The sequence below is a fragment of the Pongo pygmaeus genome, chromosome 13 (assembly GCF_028885625.2).
Source record: "Pongo pygmaeus isolate AG05252 chromosome 13, NHGRI_mPonPyg2-v2.0_pri, whole genome shotgun sequence".
Lineage (NCBI taxonomy): Eukaryota > Metazoa > Chordata > Mammalia > Primates > Hominidae > Pongo > Pongo pygmaeus.
In genome coordinates, this window is record NC_072386.2 from 54,425,834 (window position 1) to 54,450,873 (window position 25,040).

The window sequence follows — 25,040 nt, forward strand, 5'->3', positions numbered from 1 at the left end:
TGCCATAAATTGCATATTTTGGTTTTATTCAACAAATATTTATTTAATACTTGTTATGCAGTAGTCTGGAAATACAACATTGAGCAAGAAAATGGTACCTGTCTCAACAGGGACACTATTGTTATTATAGATTGGACATATCTTGGTGGGGTACCCCATGTTGCAGCATATTTGACATCTCTGGGCCAAAATGGCATTAGAATCACTCCCCTCCCTGCATCATTGTGACAACTAAAATGACCCTAAACATTTCCTAAAGTCTCCTGTTTGGGGGTCGGGTAGTGGTGTATCTGGGTGATACTCAGGCTCAGCCCTGAGAGAGTAGTAGCTGCCTACTTGCCTGCCCATCCACTATCCAAGTGGAATAATTGATTTTAAGTATTTATTTTTGCTAAATCCTGGCATAATGCAAAATAAACAGCTGAGAGATCTATGAAGCAAATAGCTAAACTGCTTATACTCTTGGTACAATGACTAAACTCAAAAGCAAGATTGGTTATGGATAGTCTACCCATAGCTAATTGAGAATTCCCATTAAACTGTGTAAATAATAAGCATAAGTTAATAAGCTCCCAAGTGGACATACCAAGTGATGCTGGATTTTTTTTTCAGTTATAGAATCAAGGTCTCTAGACCCTTACATATGCAAGTTATTCAAAGACATATAATATGGCACACTTAGCATAAGTGTATTTTGTAACACTTATACATATCTGTTTCATTTTCATTTTTAAGTGACATTTTAAAATAAATTCCCATTCTAATACATGTGAATAGAAACAACTATGAGGGTTTTATGATTTTGAATCCATCATTTGAAAAAGGAATAAAATGTAAATCTTCATTCAGTATCCATATCAGCTGTTTTTTGGGCAATATTTTATATTAAACGTAATTAACATTCAAAGTTCACAGAACCTGTTCATGCTTATGATAGTTGACATTATTTTAAGTGAAAACAATTTTATTAAATTGCAATTATAAAAGTTTGTATATGCTTAATGGGAAGCATTCAGAAAATATAGAAACATACAAAGAAAGTAAAAATATATATATTCTTGTGCTCACAGATGACTACATATCTGCTTGAGCATTATTGTCATGTCTTCTCGGGATTTCTCTGTGAGTGCATATGTGCTCACTCTGGCACTCTTTGGTGTGCTTCTGCTTGTGTGTGTATGTGCTCTTTTCTCCTACAAATCAAAGTTTATTATGAAAATTGGGTCATACCATTTGTTTTTTTACTTTCACACTCATTTTGAATATCTTTTAATGGTAATGAATAAAATTTTGTATCTTTATTAGCATTGTATGTATGTATCATGTATTTAAACAATTCTCTACATAGACATTTGGGTGGTATCCTATACAGTATTTTGGCATGTATGTGCATCTTTGTGTAGCTGTCCAATTATTTTCTTTATATGAATTCCTAGGAATGGAATTGCTGAGTAAATGCTGGGTACATTTAGAATATTTTTATCAATTATCAGATTGTTCTCTAGAAAGGTTGTACCATTTCATATGCCCAGCAATAATGCTTTAATGTTTTGTTTCTTTGTTTACTCTGACACTGGATATAATCAGTCTTTTTATTTTATTTTTTTATTTTGGCAATCGAATAGTTGAAAAAATCTATTTGGATTTGCATTTCTTCAATAACTAATGACAAAAATACAACGAATTCATTAGCTGTTCGTATTTCTTTTGTTGAGTTTCCATTTATATCTTCCGTCTGTTTTTCTGTTGGGCAGTTTCTTTTCCTCTTCTTAAATTTCAAGATCTCTTCATATTATAGGATATGGAAATTTGTGATCCATAATGCACCTATTTTTTTAATTTAAAAATGATTCTTTTTGTTTTAGTGATTTTTGTATGTAATTTTTTTTTGCTTTTTATTCCAGTTGATGTCCCCACATTATAACATGATCATTATAATTCAAAATAATTCATTAGATAGGTGAAATATTAGATTTTCTTTTTAAAAAATGTACTTTTCAGATGGGAAACTATTTTCTTGATGTGGAAGGTTAAATTGTTCATGTTAGTTAGATGTGTTTGCTATGATTACAGTTTTAATAGCTGTATATAAAAATAAGGATTGTGAGAGAGAAATCCTTTGATATAGTTGAACGACGTTGCATTAAAGCCAGATAGCCTTGGCTTTATTTGTTCTTTAATTTATCCAACAAATATTTATCAAGTGCCTATTAGGCATTAGATGCTAAGAATGGATTTTTCATTTACTAGCTGTGTAACTATGGGCAGGTTACTTAAAGTAGCCAAGTGTCAGTTTCTTTATTTGTAAATGAGGGATAATACCTGCCGTATTGAGTTATTGTATTGAGTTATTGGACAACAATAAATTGTAGTTAGTGTTATTATTCTTCATAGTAACAAAACATAATGTAATGTTAGCTTGCTATTATATATAATATTGCTGTGGTAGTAATTTAGCATATAGGGTAATTGATGATGATTATAATTTTATTAATAGGAGAATGGAGCCTAGCTAGGTTGATTATACTTACCATCCTGTCAGGTAAATAATATTTCCTTATATTTGTATAGCAGTTTACAGCTTTCAAAGCTCTTGTCTTATTTGTCTTATTTATTCTACAGCGTTCCTCTAAGACAGGCAGGGCATGTATAATTTTTCCTGTTTTACAATACAGCAGCTGAAGCTTAGAGAAATTAATTGACTTGTCTAAGGTCATATGGCTTGTAAGTGATTAACAGGTTCCACTTATAATTAAGATTCCCGGTGAACCTAGATTGACTCTCATTGTGGGAAAGAACAGAGAATAGAATCTGACTATAATTGCCCAGTCTTCAAGCTTTAGCCATTTTATAGTTTCTTGTGGTTGTGTCCATTCCAGTCATCTGAACATTGGCCTGCATGTTTTAGTTGTCTGTTACATTGATGGCATTCATGCTCTTGTGAAGTCACTTTCCTTTCAGTTTGGTTTCGGCCTGTAGCTTGTTTTAACGAAGAGAATGCAAAGGAACTAAAGCTCTTCCAGGTCTGGGTGCAAAAAGGCCCGACAACTTACGCTTTTGTGTTTTTGAGAGACAGGATCATCATGTAAGAAATCTGACTGTTCTCCTAGAGAGACCCAGTGGAAAAGAGGCCACATGGAGAGGGAGAATTTCTGAGATTACATGGAGAGAGACACTCAGCCATGCTAGTATCCTAGCTGATCTCATTTCTCACCTGCTGGCTGAAAGCAGTAGTATGAATGACCACCAGCAAGATGAGTGTAAGAACTGCCTAGCTGAGCCCTGCTCAGATTGCAGAATTATGACCAAATAAAATGGTGGTTGTTTTGTGCCAGTAAGTTTTGGGGTGGTTTGTTACACAACAATAGAAAAGCAAAAGAAACATGCGACAATATTCTTGAAAATAAAAGCCTTGCTAAAAGATGTTTACTTTTCTCGGCCTACCTTGACAGTTTTTGTCTTTCCTTTGGCTTGCCAATACCAGCTAACAAAAGAGAAATGGTAGTGAACAACTCTTTTCTCTTCCAGAAGCCCATGATTTTGGCCTATACTTGGGTGAATCTGAGGTAAACTCAATCTCTGTTCTGAGTCTCTTCAGAGAAATCTCAAGAGATAGGGTTGCCTCCTAAGTCAAGTGTCTGATTCTTCTTTTCTGTCGATTTCCTACTTCCAGTTTTCTGTGGTTTTAAAAAAATTTCTTACTATCAGAGTATAGTTGGTTTGGCCTCAGTCAGCCAAGTAAGACAAGATGGACTAGGCTTTCCTCCTCACTTTTACTTGTTTCCGTTGTCCCCAAAAGATTTGAGAGGCCGTTTAGGACTGAGAGTGGCTCTGAGACCAGTAATCACCTTTGTTTTTGATGATTCACATATTAGTTAACAGGAAAGATGTGATAAATTGTTTATGCAGTTTATTTTTTCCTTTCTTACAGATCTGTTTCACTCTCATTTAAGTACTGAAATACAAATTTTTTTCATAAGTTTCTATTAGAGATAAGAATCAGTGATCTAAAAATTTTAAGTATATTTTTAAAAAATCAAACTAAGTGAGGGTTTTTTTTGTTTGTTTGTTTTTTTTTTTTTTGGTTAAGATCTTTTTGTCCTGAAAATTATAAATTCACAGTATTACAGAACTTGATCAACTTCCAGGATGGTGGAGTGAGGGCCTCAGTGAATTTGTGCTCCCTATACAACAACAAAAATATGGGTAAAATAATGAAAATCAGCCATTTTAGAATTCTGGCAATTAAGCAGGAGTATGAATTGAAAATCATCTGTCCAAGAGAAAACTAGTGAATCTTGGGAAGACCAGTGGGGTCTGTGATATTTTAACTTGGGGTTATTCTCGTCTCTCTCTCCAGCTTAGTGGTGTAGCCAAAAGCTGGCAGTATTGCAGACAATGGAGAGAGCTGACCACTTCTGGAGCTCCATTAAAGGCACCATCCCCAGAGCATAGTTAATATTTTATCCCAACTTGCAGCTCCCTGGGAAAACTCTTTTCAGAGAGAGTGGTTGGATATTTGATTTGACTCTGAACTCTGCTCAGTAGGGGGAAGAAAAAGCTTACCCCCAGGGCATTACTGAAACAATAGCAAACTGTTGGCAAAATGTCAACTGCCTAAGGCTGTGATTTCAGTTGAGGCAAAGGAAGAAGCTGGCCAGGAATTTAAAAGGAAAGTCTGGAGAACTAGCCAACTATAGGGAACTTTGGAAAGCTCTGGCATATTCCTGGGTATTTAAAAGGCTGTACAATGTGCAAGTCTGTACACATGCCCAGAAAAGACCTGGGAAAGGAGAATGTCACCTCTGACTGATCTTGAGGCACTGTGTAAACAGGAAGTGAAAATCAGTGCTATTTGTAAGCTTCCTGAAGTTTGAAGGTATGACTTCTCATGAAGATTTCTTTGGCAAAGGGTAGAAGACATATAGACAAAGCATTTAAGGAAATCTTTTAAATGATCATTGGTTGACTACTACATTTTACTGGTCCAGGTATGACTTCTAGGAAGCCAGGCTTACAAATAAAAACAAGATCCTTAAAAAAAAAAAACAAAAAAGTTCTAGCAGAGAACTCGGTGGCCACACACTACAGGGAATACAGGATCTGTAAAATTTGTTCATGAAAGTATTAAAGAGGCAGCATCAAGAAAAACAACACACTGATGATTAAAAAATTTAGGGGAATAATGTGGAGCAAGCAATCTGATGTGAGATTTGTTAAAATATATTACCTAAAATGTTCAGTTTTAACAAAAATTGAGAAATGCAAAGAAACAGGAAATATAACACACAGAGACAAATAATAATAAAAAACTAACAAAAAAAGTGCCTGTGGGAGCCTAGATTTTAGACTTCATAGTCTTTAAGTTCACGATTACAAATACATTCAGAGAACTAAATGAAACCATGTCTAAAGAATTAAAGGGAAGTATCAGAATGGTATTTCACCAGAGAAAGAGTATCAATAAAGATAGAAATTATTAAAAAACAAGGAAATTCTGGAGCTTAAAAGTATAACTGAAATGAAAAATTCACTAGAGGAGCTCAACAACAGATATAAATTGGCAAATGAAGGAATCTTTTAACTCGAAGTTAGGTCAATAGAGGTTATTCAATGTGAGGATCAGAAAGAAAAATGAACAGTCTCAAAAGACTATGTGACTCCATTAAATGTTGTGCCAACATGGACATTATAGGATTCCCAGAAGATGAGAATGAGGCAGAAAGAATATTAAAAAAAAAAAATGGCAGAAAACTTTCCAAACTTGCTGAAAAATATTACTCTATGCTACACATTGAAGAAGCTCACTATCCAAGTTGAATAAGCCCAAAGTGATCCATACTTAGACCCAGCATAGTTGAATTTAAAGAAAAATCTTGAAAGTAGCAAGAGAAAAATGACTTGTTACAGAGAATCCTCAATAGGCTTAATAGCTGACTTACGAGAAACCCTGGAGGCTAGAAGACATTTTCAACGTTGTAAGAAAAAGACTGTCAACCAATAATTCTCTATTTAGCTAAACTTTTCTTCAAAACTGAAAGTGAAATTAAGACATTTCCAAATAGATAAAAACTGAAAGGATTTTCACGAACTCTAAGAAATGTTAAAGGGAGTCTTTCAGGTTGAAATGAAAGGACACTTAATGGTAAATTTTAATCCGTGTGAAGAAATAAAGAGGAATGGTTAAAGGTAGCTACAGGCATTATGAAAGACATGTATAAAAATACATGTAAATGCATTTTTGTTTGTAACATTTTTTTCTCCAGTTATTTAAAACACAACTGAATGAAGCAATTCTTATAAAGTTGTATTGATGGGCTTATGATACATAAAAGATGGATTCCTTCATAGTTTTACAGATATGGTTCTCTTCTGGAATTTATAATACAACATGAATGCATCACTATCTTACAAGGCAGAGATAAGGTGCTGTTTGTCTTTGCCTCTAGTTTCTAAAATTGACTTGGTTTAATGGCATCATCTTAATGGTGATTGCTGTCACTGAGCTACTTCATCTCTTCCTCTGTTTTCAAGCAGTCCATAAATACTAAACTTCGCATCAATGCTGATAAACTAGCTGCCTTCCAGTGCCCTATATTTGATGATCCTCTCTTGGCACTTAATAAGTTCAGCTTATAGATGATGTTTATGATTATATTCTGTGGGCGGCAAGCCATCCAGATGCCGAGGCAAGAGACCAAGGGCACGAGTTGTTCCAGTGTAATAAAATATATAAAACAACAAGAGTTATACTAGATCTAGATCATAGACATGATTATATATGAATATCATATGAATTATATGTATATATTTATATATTATATATGAGTATCATTAATAATTAGTTTGTAGCAATTACTCTTTATGCCAATATTATAATAATCCTCGCTCTATAATCATAACCTAGGAAAAACCAGACCATACAGAGATAGGAGCTGAGGGGACATAGTGAGAAGTGACCAGAAGACAAGAGTGTGAGCTCTCTGTCATGCCTGGACAGGGCCACCAGAGGGCTCCTTGGTCTAGCGGTAACACCAGCGTCTGGGAAGACGCCTGTTGCCAAGCCGACTGTGGTCTAGTGGTAGCGTCAGTGCCAAGGGAAAACCCCCGCTACTTAGCAGACTGGGAAAGGGAGTCTCCCTTTCCCCAGGGGAGTTTAGAGAAGACTCTACTCCACCTCTTGTGGAGGGCCTGACATCAGTCAAGCCCGCCCGCAGTTATCTGGAGGCCTAACCGTCTCCCTGTGATGCTGTGCCTCAGTGGTCACGCTCCTAGTCCGCTTTCATATTCCATCCTGTGCACCTGGCTCTGCCTTTTAGACAGCAGTAGCAAAATTAGTGAAAGTACTAAAAGTCTCTGATATGCAGAAATAATATCATAATATTATGCAGAAATAATAGCGTATGCTATTGCATACGCTATATATGCGATATGCAGAAATAATAGCGTAAGCTGTCCTCTCTCTCTCCCTCTCTCTCTCTCTGCCTCGGCTGCCAGGCAGGGAAGGGCCCCCTGTCTAGTGGACATGTGACTCATGTGACCTTGTCAATCATTGGAGATGACTCACACTCCTTACCCTGCCCCTTTTGCCTTGTATCCAATAAATAACAGCACAGCCTGGCATTCGGGGCCACTACCGGTCTCTGCGTCTTGGTGGTAGTGGTCCCCCGGGCCCAGCTGTCTTTTCTTTTATCTCTTTGTCTTGTGTATTTCCACAATCTCTCGTCTCTGCACACGGGGAGAAAAACTCACTGACCCTTGTGGGGCTGGACCCTACAATGTTCAAGATGAAGATATAATGCTTATAATCATCCATTTGTAACTGTTTATAGTTGGCAACCTACCTTCCTTCCTTCCTTCCTTTTTCTTTTTCTTTCTTTTTTTTTTTTGGAGACAGGGTCTTGCTCTGTTGCCCAGGCTGGTAGTGCAGTGGCACAATTATAGCTCACTGCAGACTTGATCACCTGGGCTCAAGCAATCTTCCTGCCTCAGCCTCCTGAGTAGCTAGGACTATAGGCGTGTGTCACCACACCCAGCTAATTTTTTACTTTTTGTGGAGATGGGATCTTCCTGTGTTGCCCGCGCTGTTCTTCAACTCCTGGTTGCCTCAAGTGATTCTCCCTCCTTGGCCTCCCGAAGTGCTGAGATTACAGGCATGAGCCACAATACCTGGCTGCTAGTTTGGTCATTTTCTGTTTCGCAGACATTTAGATTGATTAGGGTTCTAATGGTGTATTGTTGCAAACCTGTCTTTGATTCTTTTAAAGATTATACTGCAATATTTTGTGGTTTGGGAAAATAAGCACTGTTTTTGGAGACAAATCTGTACTCAGAGTCTTGGCTGCCACTTGTTGGCTGGCTGACTTTTAGATATGTTTCTTCTGAGTCAGTAATCTCATCTATAAATTGGAGAGAGTGATACTAAACCTTTTAACTTTAATTTTAAAAGCGTCATTGATATTATGAGCTTCTATGAGTTTGTGTTTTGGGGAAGTCTTATAACCAATGAGACAATCACGGAGTTTCCTTCTTGCAAATGGTGAAGGTAAAGGAACTTTGAAACTTCAGTGGTACTTTCATAGTCTGTATTTGACAAGGGATCTTTTCTGATGAGATTGGTTCTTGTAGTTTGACTGTTAATAGAAAAAGTCAGTTAAAACAGGTAGGTCATAAAAAGTGCTGCATACTTCTCACTAACATTTTAACTTGAAATGTGCAAAATGTATAAATAGACTGTTTTTGTGACTAGGACCAAGGGCCTTTTTTTCAATATAGGCTTGCTGATTGGAACTGCAAGTCTTATATATTATATAAATCTACATCTATAACAAATCATATCCAGTTTATGCTGTATTTCTTTAATATAGATTAAAAAATTGAGACACTTGCAGAGCAGTGGTTCTCAAAGTGTGGTTCCCAGCCCAGCAGCCTCAGCATCTTGGGAATTTCATAGCATCATGGGAATTTCATAGCCTCAGCATCAGGGGAATTTCATAGCATCAGGAACTATGGAAGGTGGGGCTCAGTATTCTATGCTTGGCTTCCATGCTACATTTTGAGAAACATTATATTCTACATTTTATTATTTTTCCCAGTTTTAAAAATATTTCTCTTATCTTTGCCTATTTCAACAGCAGTGTTTTGTAGTGACTTGCCTTTATCAAGTATTTTCAATGCGTTTGACTTAGTTTTTAAAGATACAAGACCTTTTATTTTTGCTTTTATGGTTTATGTGATATTTAATTAAATTAGCTAATTACAATAACAATAAAACTCCCCTGTTGAGGTTTTGGAACAAATATTGTTCTGGGTGAATATACAGCTCAGCAGCTGGGAGCAGAAGTGTTGAGGGGCATGCTAGAGAGACTCCTGCAGGCTGTGAGTTTTCAGTATTCTGTGGGCATCTGTCAGTATGGTTAAAGAGGAAATGAACAATGTGGGTTTACATAGCAAGCTGGGTAAGTGAAGCTTGATCAAGAGAGCTTCTCATGTGTATTATTCTATATAGGCTTATACATTTCTTGGATCCATTTGTCTTTATAACCCCTAATTAAATATGCATGTTTTAGACTTTTGTTAGTCTGTAGGCAGTCTTCTTGGCTAGACCCCAGAGTTAGAAATATGTTTTTAGGGATTTTCAGATCTCTCAGGTCAGTATTGTGGAGAAATAAGAGAACTCAGTAGTTCATATTAAAAATATGTGCCTGTTACTATGACACCAAAGGGGAAACTCTGTAGCAGCTAATACTTGAAGTAGAAAACAGATGGAAATCTTCTTCTCTAGCCTAAGACTGCAGCTTTTGCCCTGGCTTATAGTGCCTACTTTGATTTGGGAAATCCAATTATGTGTGGAGATAATTCCACAGGTGAAGTGTTTGCCTACCATTGAGATCCTTAAGGGATATTTAAGTCGATCCAGACTCTGGCCTGCTGAATTGAAACTGTTGCTCCTCAGCAACATTCTAGATGGAGTTTTGATTGAGCTACTTTTTTATGAGTGTTTTAATTATTAGTATATTTTTAACCACATTGCTAATCTCACAAAAGGAAAGGGCCTGAATAGCCTGTCTAAGTCAACTCTGGATCATCTTGTTACTGCAATAGTTGGATCGTAATACTGCTGTGCAACATTAATAGAAAACTACATAATGTACAGAAAATAACTATTGCATAGGAACATCAGGATACTATAGCAACTGTCCAATAAAACAGCAGTATTGGTCCCCCTGAAGTTGTTCAGATAGGGATTTGATAAGCCTAGTATTCATTCTTCACTGACACAGCAACTCAATCATTTCACTGACAAAATAATAGTTGCTACATATCTGATTTAACAAAGAAATGAATGTTGCTTAAATCCTTAAGATAGATTGAAGTTTTTGTTAGGGATAGGCTCTAAATCCATATCTTTTGTATAGTATAAATTGTGATTCTGTATTGGAATTACACTTCGCTGTCTGGAGAAGTGTTTATAAAAGTAATGAAAATTTTGGTTTCAGGCAAAACAAAAATTAGAACAAAAATTATACTGAAAATAATTATTACATAAATTTTGAATGATAACTATGAGCTATTGACATATATGTATTATATCATTTTCTCATTACAATATCTCACTAGGGTGTGTTATCTAGATTTTATAGATGGGGAAAATTGAATTAAGAAAGAAAGTGACTTGCCCAAGGTCATTTAAGTAGTAAGTGTTGGAGCTAGGATTTGAGCTGTGGTCTGTTTAACACTAAAACCCAAGCTTTTAAATACTGCTTTACACCTTAATATCCGGTGCTTTAATATTCTTGGCCTTCTTTCAAAAACTTCCCCCTTCCTGTCAATTCCGGAGATAACATTCAATAACTTGACAACAGTGACCTTTCTAAACAAATACAGTGTGTTACAGAACCAGATGGCCTAAGATTATATTTTATTTTTCTGGCTCAAAATAAATTGCCTGCCCTAAGACTGATAAAGTCCAAAAAAAGACCCTTCTGTGTCCCAGGACCCCATCAGGCCACATGGCCAGCCAGTGCTGTTTATCATAAGTCAGCCACGAGTAGAAAACCTTATGTCTTTATACTACAATTTAGATTAGGACCTAATGAAGGGGCAAGAAGCTGGTTTACTAAATAAGATCATTCAGTAATCGCAGTGCATTTGGTAGAAAGATTCTGAAGAAGTGAAGACAGAATTCTAGGCAGTACTACTGTCTGTTCTATAAATTGGATGTAAGGAGCAGGCTGATTTATAATTCAACAAACTCCCAAATTAGGCATCCCTTTTTCCCCCTTGCTGGTATTTAAGGAGGATTTTTTGTAATAACTAGCCACCTTATTCTTGATCATTCAAAATCTGGGTGAGAATTTTCTTAAAAGTCTTAGACAGATATATTTTAAACGTAATTCTATATTGGGAACATAAGTTATTATGCCACACATAAGCATAAACAATGCTTTCATGAGTTCAATTATACTTAATGAATTTCACACTTAGAGAGACAAGTTTAAGCAGGGTAGGCATAGAAATGTTTCAAAGATATGTTGAAGCCAAACTTGTAATTGACAGTCAGATATAGTGACAAAAGAAACACTAGACTTGGAGTTAGGAGACCTCTGTTTGAGACTTGGCTTTACCATTACTCTGTAAGGATCCTTGAGCAAGTGATTTAAAGTCTCCGAGACTCAGTTATTTGTAAAATGATGCCAGAATGATATTACTTGCCTTCTTTTATTGCAGGGTTGTTCTGAGGACAAAGTTAGGGAACAGGTGACAAAGGTACAGTGATATACAAATGGATGCTGTTATTATGGCAGCATCTAATATATATAAGGGTAAATGTCCTGAGCTGTGAGTGGGACAGATTCGCCTTTAGAATTGCTCTGCTGTTTGGTAATTTGGTGCTTTGGGCCAAGGCACCACAATCTTTTTGAATTTCAGTACTCTCATCTGTATAAAATAATCAACATCACAGATTTGTGAGAATTACATTAATGTAGATACTATGTTTAAATTTTTGTAAAATAGTGATGGGGTAGGAGTTATTATCTTGAACAGATTTCAGAAAGTTAGAAAAGAAATAGCCAGAGATTTTTTATGTGTTCCCAAACATCTTAATAAGATAAATTACTCGTAGAATGTTAGAATGCTAGAAGAACCCTTTGAAGGTCATCTATCTTATCCTGCTCATTTTAAGACAAGGATCACCTCCTAATACTTTTGTCAATTGTGCTCTGTTTATATGCATAGATGATAACATCTCACCAGCATCATCAATTGTAAAGGATAGCAACTGTCTCTCAATCACAATAGATACAGATTTCTGAAAATGTAAAGCCATGTCAGAGAAGAACTCTGGAGCTAGTATCGGGCTGTGAAAAGAATTTGGGCTTTGGCCTGGTGTGGTGGCTCACCGCCTGTAATCCCAGTACTCTGGGAGGCTGAGGCGGGTGGATCACGAGGTCAGGAGATCGAGACCATCCTTGCTAACATGGTGAAACCCCGTCTCTACTAAAAAAAAAAAAAAAAAAATACAAAAAATTAGCCGGGTGTGGTGGTGGGCACCTGTAGGCCCAGCTACTCGGGAGGCTAAGGCAGGAGAATGGCGTGAACCCAGTAGGCGGAGCTTGTAGTGAGTCAAGATCGCACCACTGCACTCCAGCCTGGGCGACAGAGTGAGACTCCGTCTCGAAAAAAAAAAAAAGAAAAGAGTCTGGGCTTTGTTGTGAAAAGTTGAGATGGAATCTTGCCCCTGTCAGTTGCTAGTTTGTGACAGTGAAATATTTACTTAGTATTTTGTGGCCACATAGCTATGCTGTTTTTGTTGTTGTTGTTGTTTTAACCTACCATTGTTGTTTTAACCTACCACATAGGCTATGTCTGTGTCTATACTTAAACCTGACTGGCTCTCCATTTTTGCATATCATTCTTTGGATCTGAGATGTGTTTGATTTTTATGCTATTTATACTAATGATTCTTGACCTTCTCTTTCTTGTCTCTGACACATTTGAGATTGGGGATTACAATAGTGATCCCTGAATATTGCAGGGGTGCTTGTGGCAAATCAGCATCTAGGAGTTGTAGGTCAGGTGTACTTTGAAAAGACTTCCTTTTTAAGGCTGGTTTAGGGACTCACACATGAGCTATAATTTTTTTTTTTTTTTTTGAGATGGAGTCATGCTCTGTCGCCCAGGCTGGAGTGCAGTGGTGCGATCTCAGCTCACTGCAACATGAACTATAATTTTTAAAACTATAATTATTTTGGGTCACATGTCATGTTTTTCTTTCATTGTTGATTTTGTACGGTTGAATTTATCTATATTGGTGTCTAAAAAATTATTTGAAAGCTAACTGGACAGTATTTTAATGTGAAATTGTAAAATAGTTTTAAGTGTATTCCCATGAGAAGAACTGTTCCAAAAAAAAAAACTGGAAAATAATATTTTATCATTGACCCAGTAAAAACAAGTGCAAAAAAAATTTATGTTCACAATCAAGAATAATGACCTTTGTGCACTTTTTAGAACACAGTATTGAGAGATTTCATAGTTTATATATTGACTTTATCTTTGACTTATTGAAAATATTGTTTTCATCCTTATTGGGTGTCCTGGAAAAATACCGAAGTTGATCCTTAAATTTGAAAAAAGAAAATTCAAAAGCAAGTATTTAGTTCTGGATTCTAATGGTACTAGACTAGGAAATAGAAGATTGGTAGGTAAAGAAAATAATGTATATGAAATAGTATATGAACACAGAAGCATAAGATATTTGTGTTCCTACATTGAACACAAATTCAGTATGCATTTTCTGTCTTTTTGCAGCAGTTCAACTTGGGACGTGTATTTCTTTCTTTTTTTGTTAAATAAATGAACAGAATTTATCCCTTGATCATCTGTAACATAGTTTCATTGTAACCAATAGTCTGGGCTTTCACTTGAATGTTTTTTTAATGAGTTTATGTGGAGATGCTTTGCATTTTTCTAAATTTTGGCTACACTAATTAGAGAGTGGGTATTACGAAAAACTGACAGGCAGTTTTAAAAAATATTAAATGAATTGGTTTTGAAAAGGGATACAAGTGTGTAGTTTTACGTTTTTCAACTTGTTTTTACATTGCCCTTTAGATGTTTAATATTTTGTAATGAAAGTATGTGGTTTTTCTTTTTTTTCAAAAAGAAAACAATCGGGTAAAAATCTGAGAAATATTTTCAGTTGTCCAAGGCTAATGTTGACTTAAATAGATTTAGGTCTTCATGGTTGACAGCTGCAGATAATTAGCTTTTTCTTTCTTAACAAAGAAAGCAAATGGAGCTGCAAGACATTCATTGCCTTTTCTGTCATCATAATAATAATGTATGTATTTAACTCCTGCAGTTCCTTAAATTGATTTAGTGCTAAGCTGCCTACATTACATATAATAGGAATGACAAGTGAAAGCTGCAGCACATATTTGCGTGGCAAAAGGGAGCAGTGATTGACAGCAAAGTTTCTCTCTACAAGAAATAGCAGTGTTGTGGAGCTCAAAAAGGGCCAGATACATAATTCTTAAAATTGTAGAGCAGATTCATGAAATGAGTTTTAAAAAGTGATTGCCACTTGGTGTACTTGAGTGTCTTTGTGTTTTTGGCTCTGGGTGAGGGGCACAGATGGACAGAATGCCACCTGACTGCCACATATCAATAAATTCCTTTTAAGTATGTTAGTATTTGTAATTTAAGAATGATACTTACAAATTTTAGATCAAATTATGTCTCTGTACTCAGTAACTGAGTCCTTTAGCTATAACAATTCACTGTATTTGAAGAAGCCGAATAATACATCTATTCAAATAAGGATTTTGAAGGCCCTAAATTGAGTTATCTTTCATGGAAAATACCCATTTTTACATGTCTGTAAAACTTGAGGTATCACTTCTGGAAAGGTAATCACATAGGATTGGTGGTTTCTTTTGGTCAGACAGTAGCTAAATACGATCATCTTTCAAAAGTACTCAAAAAATATTCTGGCTTTCTTTTGTTCCCATGACACATACCCAGAAGCCATGGTTGAAAGGACATTTGGTGATTGCTGCTGCATGATGCTCTGTGATGAGCCTAGAGTGCTGGGCTTCATATTATACCACGGAAATGTTTCTTATTTTGTTGACAACTCTGTGTCTGTGGGAGGCGGGGAGGGGAAGCCCTGTGTGTGCTTGTACACTGGCAGCCTCTACTGGCCATTGCAAAGAGCAGCATTGGCCTCTGTTCTTTCCATTCCAGGTTGCATATGCTTTACTTGGGTTTAGCTCTTTCTTCTTTGGTCCTCACCCTCTTTGTTATCCTCTTTTGAAAACTAGTTATTCTGTTGGATGTCTTGATTTATAATTATTAAAGAGCTACTAGTCCAGTATTTTCATTAATAAGTTAATATCATAAGTGAATGGAATTCTTCAGGACCTTAGAAGAAGTTATGAATATAACCTTTCCTTAAGAAATAATTTTCATGTAAGAGGGAAGATAGATTCATCTTTATGTAGGTTTTAAAATACTTTCTCAGTTGCAAGCCTTAATGTATGATATGGAGATTAGTCATTTACTTATGATGGACAAATAACCCCGATGCCCTGAAAGAAAGCCTTGGCTCAGTGATAGACTTAATTACACACACACACACGTACACACACATACATATATATGTGTGTGTGTATATATATATATATTTCTTTAGATTAGGTATATCAGCTCTCTCTTAGAGGTTTCCAGGAAGTGGGCATAAACTCTTATTGGGCTTTATGCATATGAATACCTCTGGGGGTTGGATAGAGGGTGGTGTCTAGGCTTTAAGTCTAGACAGAAAATGATAAGTATTTGTAAATAAAAGATCCAAGGATGGTAGTAAACTGGATTATTCTGTTTCAGGGATAGAAACTTATAAAATGTTTGATCTAATATCTTTGACTTTGGGCTATAATTTGACCACGGTAGATGATTTCCCCAATAAAATAGACTCATTTCTTGACATTTACATTTTATCAGTGGCTCTACTTACTAATCACCTAGTTATCTTTGAATCTCTTGGTATTTTCAAATAAGACATCTAATTGAATCTTTTTATACAAAGTCCTGTATCCAGTGGCTTCCATTCCTACTGCTACCACCAATTCCTAGATTATTACAGTAACTTTAGGTTAGTGCGAAAGTAATTGGCAAAAGCCACAATTACTTTTGTGCCAACCTATACTAATAGATTTCATTTTTTCCATGTTCTTTATCTTTTAATTCAGCCCGTACAACCTAGCCATATGCATTTGACTAAAACATTGCTTTTATTGCATCACATTTTTTTCTTTTAATAATTTATTATTTGCTTGAGAAAATGAAAAGGACTAAAGGATATAGCCAGTAGAGACAAGGAGCATGGAGCTAGGAATAGGAAGATGTGGGATTTTTGCTTCGATTTTGGCTATATGACCTTAAGCATATACGTATACCTTCCTGAGTCTCTGTTTTTCTGTTATTTAAAATTATTTGTTGCCAAGATTGGTTAAAATCTTGCCATGAGTTCTTTAGAACTCTATTTTCCTGCTACAGAGTAAAAAGACAAAATTTCTTAGTCTGGAATTTCTTTTCAAACAGCTCATTTCTGTACTATGCATGGCATATAATTGGTACTTAATAAATGCTGTTTGAATAAATTCTGTACTTCCAATCTTGTATTTCTTTCTTATTTTCCAACTCAAATATGTTGTCTCTACTCTGACCACTGAAAATGTTGTTCATATGGTAACAGCTGCATCATTCTCCTGTTCTTTGCCCTGCTAAGAATGCTGTCCTTCACTTTTTTTTTCAAATCCTGATTTTTAGGAATACTCAAGTTCCCCCATCTCCTTTGAGTCCACTTTTGCTTTTTCTTTTTTCACCGTAGCAATACTTACTATCTTTACCACTCACTGCTCTATTTTGAGATATATAGTATCTTGTATTATTAATAAAAATGCCCTGTTTGAATACCTTCTCTTCTTTGTATACTGTAAACTCCTGTAGAATAAGAATAATAGCTTTGATTTTTGTAGTTACTCTTTAAGGATATTTTCACTGAACTTGTAATATATCCAGATTAACATATGGGCCAAGTGCAGTGGCTCACGCTTGTAATCTCAGTACTTTGGGAGGCTGAGGCAGGTGAATCACCTAAGGTCAGGAGTTCAAGACCAGGTTGGCTAAAATGGTGAGACCCTGTCTCTACTAAAAATACAAAAAAAAAAAAAAAAAAAAAAAAAGTTAGCTGGGTATGGTGGTATATGCCTGTAATACCAGCTACTAAGGAGGCTGAGGCAGGAGAATCACTTGAACTCAGGAGGCGGAGGTTGTGATGAGCTGAGATCATGCTACTGCATTCCAGCCTGGGAAACAGAGTGAGACTCTGTTTCAAAAAAAGAAAAAAAGCAAAACAGATTAACATATAAGAAATGGTTTATATTTGCCACAAGATATTAGAACAAGGATTGGCAGGTTGTTGGAAGTGAGATACTAAGATGCTGTCAGACTACTGATACTCTTGATTTATAGGGATAAATAATTCAGATTGCAAGGGCTTTGGGGAAAGTTCCCCTCTGGAAAAGAATGACCTGCATATTGTTATGAGTTAGTGATTCTTCTATTTTAATAAAGTACCCCTTTAACATATAGATACCTTAATTAGGAACAGGTCCTTATATACCAATATTGTTTCCTTGTGAATATAAATTAAGTGGTAAAAGGCATAGAAGTCATAGGGGTGAGAGAGACGCTTACTTTTCCACTGATACCTTTTGAATGTTTTTTTTTTTTTAGTATTTACATTTTTACCTGTTCAGATCTAACAAATTGGAACTGTTTCTTGGATGGGTAAGTTATCAAACATTCCCACCAGTATAAAAGTCTTCAACATATATTTAATTGCTTTTATTTGTTAAATCAGCTTTATTGGGATGTAATTTACTTACAGTATAATTCACCAATTTTAAGTGTACAATTTGATGAGTTTTGGCGGATGTATACAATTGAGTTCCACCATTACAACCAAATATGGATCATTTCCATCACTCCCAAAAGTTTGTTCCTGCCCTTTTGTAGTCAATCCTTTACCCCATCTCATTGCTCCTGGCAACCACAGATCTACTTTATAGTACTACAATTTTGCTGTTTCTAGAATTTTATATAAATGGAATCATGCAGTATGTAGTTTTTGCACCTGGCCTCTTTTAGATTTTACCTGTATATGTATCAGCAGTTTGTTCCTTTTTATTGCTGAGTGGTAGTTTACTGTGTGGCTATACCGCAGTTTGGTTGTTCTGATAACTATTTGATGGAATTTTTCTTTTTCAGGGTTTAGCTATTATGAATAAAACAGTTATACAGACACAGTGTTATGCAATTTAAGTGTTTTTATGGACATATGTTTTTATTTTACTCGGATAAATGTGTACGAAGCGATTGCTGAGTCATATGATAAGGGTATGTTTTAACTTTTCTGAGTAACTGCCAAACTGTTTTCCAAAGTGGCTGTACCATTTTGCATTCCTGCCAGTTGCTCTACATCCTTGTCAACACTTGGTATTAACAGTTCTTTTTATTTTAGCTATCATTCTAATGAAGGTGTAATGGTAACTCATTACAGTTACATTACTTTGTATTTCCCTAAAATGATTAATTTTTTGAGCATTTTTTCATGTACTTTTTGGTCATTTGCATATATTCTTATGTAAAGTGTCCAAACCATTTCCCTATTTTTTATTTTCATTTTTATTTATGAAGGCAGGAGTGCAGTGGCATGATCACAGCTCCCTGCAGCCTTGACTTCCCAGGCCCAAACAATCCTCCCACCTCACCCTCTGAGGAGCTGGGACCTTAGGCGTGTACCTCCATGCCTGGCTAATTTTTTTAACTTTTTGTAGATAGTGGGGTCTCCCTATGTTGCCCAGGCTGGTCTTGAACTCCTAGGCTCAAATGATCCTCCTGCCTTGGCCTCCCAAAGTGTTGGGATTATAAGCATGAGCCCCAGTGCCCAGCCCCTAGTTTTAAAAAAACAGTTCTTTGTTTCCTTCATATTGAGTTCTGTATATATATTTACATATTCTGGATACAAGTCCTTTATCAGAGATATGTTTTCCAATTTTTTTTTTCCAAGTCTGTGGGCTTGTGCTTTCATTTTCTTAAGTGTGCCTTTTCAAAGAATAAGTCTTTAATTTTGATGAAGCCCAATTTATTGATATTTTCCTTTGTGCTTTTTGTGGAGTGCTAAAGATTTTTATCTAAACGAATATCATTTAGATTGCCTTGTATGTTCTTCTAGTAGCTTATGATCTCATTTTTAGGCTTATGATACATTTTGAGTTAATTATTGTATATGATATGAGGTGTTGTATCTTTCCAAATGGGTATATGATTGTTCCAGTTCCATTTGTTGAAAAAGACAATAATTTTTCCATTTACTTACCTTAGCGTTTTCATTGAAAAATCAATTGACCATATATATGTGTGGGTTTTTTTCCATTCCATTTTTTAATTACTGTCTTTATGACAATACCCTATTTTCTTGATTATTGTAGCTCATAATCTTACAGTTAAGTAATATATAAGTCCTCCCACTTTCTCTTGTGTTTCAAAATTGTTTTGGTTACTTTATGTCCTCTACATTTTCATATACATTTTTAAAAGCCTACTGGGATTTTGATTGGAATTGCGTTGACTCTATAGATCTGTTTCAAGAAAATTAATATATTAAACAATATTGGGTGTTATGATCCACGAACATGATATGTCTCTTTCTTTACTTAGGTCTTTAATTTCTCCTACCAGTGTCTTGCAGTTTTTAGTGGATAATTCTTGCATATATTTTTTGTTAAGTTTATTCCCATTATATATTTAATACTATTATAAGTGACATCACATGCTATTGTAATGCTAGCAATGCAATATTAGCAATGCTAGTATTGAAATACAATATGATTAGTATTGAAGTATGGTACACTTTTTATATTTTGACCTTGTAACACTGTAATGTTACTAAATGTACTATTTCTAATAGCTTTATTTAATTTTTGGTAAACTCTTAAAAATGTTCTGCATAAACAATCATGTTGTCTGCAAATAAAGGCAATTTTTACTACTTCTTTTCTAATTTGTGTGCCTTTTATTAATCTTTCTTACCTTATTGCATTGGTTAGGAACTACAGTGTTGAGTAAAAATGGGGAGGGAGGATATCCTTGCCCTCTTATATTAGAAAGAAAATATTCAGTCCTTCCCTATGAAGTATGATGTTAGCTATAGTTTCTTTCTGGATGCCTTTTATTAGGCTGAGGAAATTCCCTTCAATTGCCAGTTTGCTGAGGGTTATTTATGAGTGAGTGTTAAATTGAGATGACCTTATACTTTTTCTTTTAGTCTGTTAATCTGGTGAAATATCCTGATTGATACTCTAATGATAAAGCAACCTTGAATTCTGGGATAAATCCCATTTTGTCATTATCTGTTTATATGTATGTTTCTGGGTTTGATAGGATTTTGTTACAGATATTTTGTTATTTGTCTTCCTAAGGGATATTGGTCTGTAGTTAAATTTTCTTGTAGTATGCTTGTCACTTTTTTCCTTTTTAAACAGGGTAACACTGGTGTCATAAAATGAGTTGGAGAATGTTGCCTCTTTTATTTTCAGGAGGAGTAAATCCCAACTTAATTATGAATTGGAAAACACAAAAGTTCACTTGTGGCACTCAAACAACTTATTTCTTGTGACTGAAATAAGAAATATCTTAATATGTATTAAAGGGTGTGTTCTCCCTTTCAGATGTTCTCCAAATGATTATTTGTATGTAAAAACAAAAAGTAAAACAGAAAATAAAATAGCTTATGTAGGTATGCTTATATAAGCCTTTGTAAAAATTGATATGCAAATTAAAATTTAACAGCTTTGGATATTAATTTAATATCAATAAGCCATAGATATGATATATGAAAATATATTCACAGATGTTAATACTTATATTATTTTGTTTTTGTTCACGTAAACATTTTGTGAAGTCTCTTGTACATTCTCATTAAGTCATACTTTGTTTATATTTCAGCTTAACAACTTGTCAGTGGTAATTGTTATGTTACATTAAATTAAAAAATTCTTTTTCTAGCATAATATTGTTCTACTAACAGTTCTTTGTGGCAGGAAACTATTCCTTGAACTTGCAGTAGTTCTTAAATTGTATCCCATTTAGATGAGAAAACTGATAGATGTATTTAGATTGCTTAGTCACTGATTTGACCTCGTTGGATGACTTTTTACATGTTGCTGTTAAAACTGTTCTATTTTCATCCAAAGCACATTCTGTGAACTTTAGGATCAGGATTTCAAATGCTGTCTACCATCTAACATGGTATCTGTTAAAATTGTTTTGGATGATTGGGAAGTTGGATTAAATGAATAAAAATGGTGAACTTTATTGGGTGACAAACATGAAACTCAATTTATATTTTTTTGTGATGAAAATAGCTTGTTGCTCTCTTATACATTTAAAAATATTAGAATTTTAACCTTGTGAAGAGCTTTATAAACATTTGCTACATGTATTTTATCTATCTAGTTTAGATAAATATTATTGATATTAAGTAAATATTTTAAATAAATATTAATGAGAAAGAAAATAAGAAATAGTAAATCTCAGCGATGGATGTTAAAATGTACCAAAACTACCAGATTTTATAAATTGTGATAACCTGTCATAAGAAAAATAATCGGTGAGAACATTAAATACATTGGAGTAAGACTACAGGAGAAGTATTGAGAGGCGTTTATAGTTCTCTGTTACACATATAATAAAAATAATATGTTGTTAGGAAATTGGTTAAGTGATTAGGGAAGCATTGTCTTTTCTCACTGTAGAAATAGAAGCATGTATACTTGGAAATGGCAAGAAAATAGTACAGTGTTTTGAAGCTTTTTTTTGATAGTGGGCATGTGTAGCCTATAACTACCTAAGCCTGGGATGGGGTTGGGATGGGATTAAGGGAGGTAAGGTACTAGCTCTGAGAGTCTATGAAATCCTGCTTCATTTAAAGTAGATCAAAATGAACTAAGTGACATGAATAAGGTTTTACAATGACTGAGTTTATCAGTTTCAAGTTTAGAGCTAAGGAAAGTAAAATTGAACATTGAAAATTACATTTTTTAAAATGTTGGTTTATCTTATTTGATGAGTATAAGGTAGAGGAAAACTGGGCAAATAGGGTGATGATTGTTTTATGGAACAAGGACTTTTTAAAAATAATATTAAATCTATTATGTGATGTTGTTAAAATATTAGATTATTTAGTTTCATCCATGCATAGATTGAGGTGTAAGAGGATTTGTGTTCTTAAATTGGTGTTGATTTAATTTGCATCTCATAAGAAAATTGAGCATTTTAGTAACATATAATTTAATTTGTAGAGCCCAGAATAGATTTAGTATCTTTTCTAAGTACCTGTTCTGTAACTTTTGGGTTTTATTGGCCCCTGCCTTCCATTGTCCAATTTGTCACATTCCCTATAATAAAGCTGATGAATTTGTGTATTCATGTCTAAGCTGGGTTGTAAGCCAGAGTAATGGTAGAAGGCAAGAGAAAGATGCCAGACTAGGGTCCTTTGATATGTAACCAACCATCTTTTGAAGTTGAACATTTGTTATAATAAAGTTTTTTTTTCTCCATCATGTCACTATATCATTATTTAAAACCCCTTTCCTCGATTACAAAAGCAACACATACATTACGAAGAGGAAAGGAACTACGCCCATACTCTCACCATCCATGGATAACATAGATAACCTTCTTTAGGTAAAATACTTTCAAAATGAAATTGTATTAGAGTTATTATTGGAAGATGTCCTCTTTTAAATTCTACCTTCTATCAAACTATAACTTATTCTGAGTAAAATGGATAAGAATGTAGTAGGATGAGATAACTAGGGGCTGAAGTGATAATTCAAGAGAAGATTGAGAAGGAAAAGAATCCCCATGAAATTACTGCAGCACAGAACAAAAAGGGAAGAGCAAAACAAAAAATTCTGACTCTCATGAGTGTGTCTATGGAAATGTAAAGTTATATAAATAAGTATTGTTATGTATTATGTATACTTTCACTTATTATTCATAAAATTTATTTTGATTCAGGTCGCTTTTTAGTTAGCTCACTGCATCCAAATGTAAAACAATGTCTTCATAATAGAGGGGTGCCCAGTAAGTGCTCCAATTTTAGGTTTTCCAGTCCTTTATTCTCAGAATTTAATCAGTGGGATCTTGTCCTGAAACTTACCATGTGTCTTCCACTTTTCACAGATGTGGTTGGGGTGGAAATTCTTCCTGTTTATCTGAATGAGAACCCCTTGGTAAAATTCCTTTGATTCTGAGATAACTAGATGAAATGTGTTGCATAAATCATGTCACAGCAAACAGTTGTCACCTGGCACTAGAGCTTGATGAAATTTAAAAGTGTTGGCTCATTGCCTGTAGTGTTCAGTTACAGTTCTATAGAAAGTCTGTTTGTACAGATGAAGCAGTTCTTGGTGTAATGCAAGATTCATCTCTCAAGTGATAGGGCGCGTATGAGTTTATTCCAGAGATCTTTACTCTGAGCTCCCAAGACATACTCAGAGGGGCATTATTTTAATTTCTCATTGCTCTCCCTTTGGCACACTTACAAGAAAATGAACAGATCTTCAATTTGGTGAAATTCTTAGCATTTATTTAATTCAGTGTCTACGGCAATGCAGGAATGTTTTCAATGCTATTCTTTGCAGATAATCAAATTTGAGTTTTAAGATGCTGCTTTTGTCTGTAACTACTTATTCCCTGTCAGCTCTTGTCTTCACTTTCTTCTACTACCAAAGTTTCTATATCCATCTTTACTTATTGGTAGCTTAGTCTTATACTTAGCTTTTTCTTACAGAATAATAAAGATCTATTAAGCATGTGTAGAAAAAGGGTAATGAACCCATGTTCATTGACTGCAGAAGAAACTATAACTACAGGACTGTATTCTTTACACTGTGCCAAACTTTATTCCTAAAAGCTACATTAGATTTTGCCATTCCCAGACTTTAAAACCTTTGTCACCTATAGGAAAACATACAGACTTTGGGGGTCATAAAACAGGTGTATATCTGCTTTAAAAAAAAATCACTTTGTTTCTATTTCCCACCCCCATTACTCTTCTACTCCATAGGTAAATTCTGGTGTTTCTGATCTGAATCCTTTTATTTGTATGTGTGCTTGTAAGACATGTAGATTTATTTTGTGTGCAGACAAATACTGGACGTGCCTGTATTTTAAATTTGTATTCCTTGTGTTATGCTCTAGACATTATTTATTTTGACCTCAGCACTGTTTTAAAGATCTTGTCTATATCAATGGCATACATCTGGATTGCTGCTTCTAACTGCTGCATAGTATTCTGTAGAGAGCACTTGCTTCATTTTATTTATTCTATGTATTGGTGACTTTACATTACAAGGCCTTTTTAATAACTGACCCCATATTTTTAAGTTATCTCTTGGAATTACACTTCATGCGCCTTAAATCCTAGCTGCATGAAGCCCATCATTCCTGCATGAAAACAATGTCCTTTTTTATATTGCCATGGCTTTGCACATGCTGTTCCCTAGGATACTTCCAGTCTTCTAATGACTGCTTCCTCACGACTCAACTCAGATGTCATTTCCTTGATGAAGACTTAAGCAGCTATTTCATGCTTGAGCTAGTTGCTCTGTACTCTGCTCACACAGCACTTATTTTTATCTTGGGAATATAGAAGCCTACAATTCCACCTAGCAGTCTATATTTCTGTCTAGATTCCTTGAAGACAGCGACCAGATAGATCTCAGGTATCTTTGTATTCTTTACTCTAGTTTGGTGAATTGCATATAGATGGCAATCGGTAAAACATTCATTGAATGAATGAAGTGTGTGGAGTTCCTTAAAGTGAAATACTGACCATATAAGCAAAAATGATTCTCATAAGTAAGAAAAGGTTGGGACACAAATACAAATGTCTTATAAAA

The 25,040-nt window shown here is 34.9% G+C and overlaps 1 protein-coding gene and 1 pseudogene across 9 annotated transcripts in view; one reads left to right on the plus strand and one right to left on the minus strand.

The window, feature by feature from the left end:
• Positions 1-25,040, plus strand: part of RFX3 (regulatory factor X3) — a 321,175-nt gene that overhangs the window by 41,358 nt on the left and 254,777 nt on the right. The window lies entirely within an intron of this gene.
• On the minus strand, positions 16,958-17,657 carry LOC129043854 (uncharacterized; annotated as a pseudogene).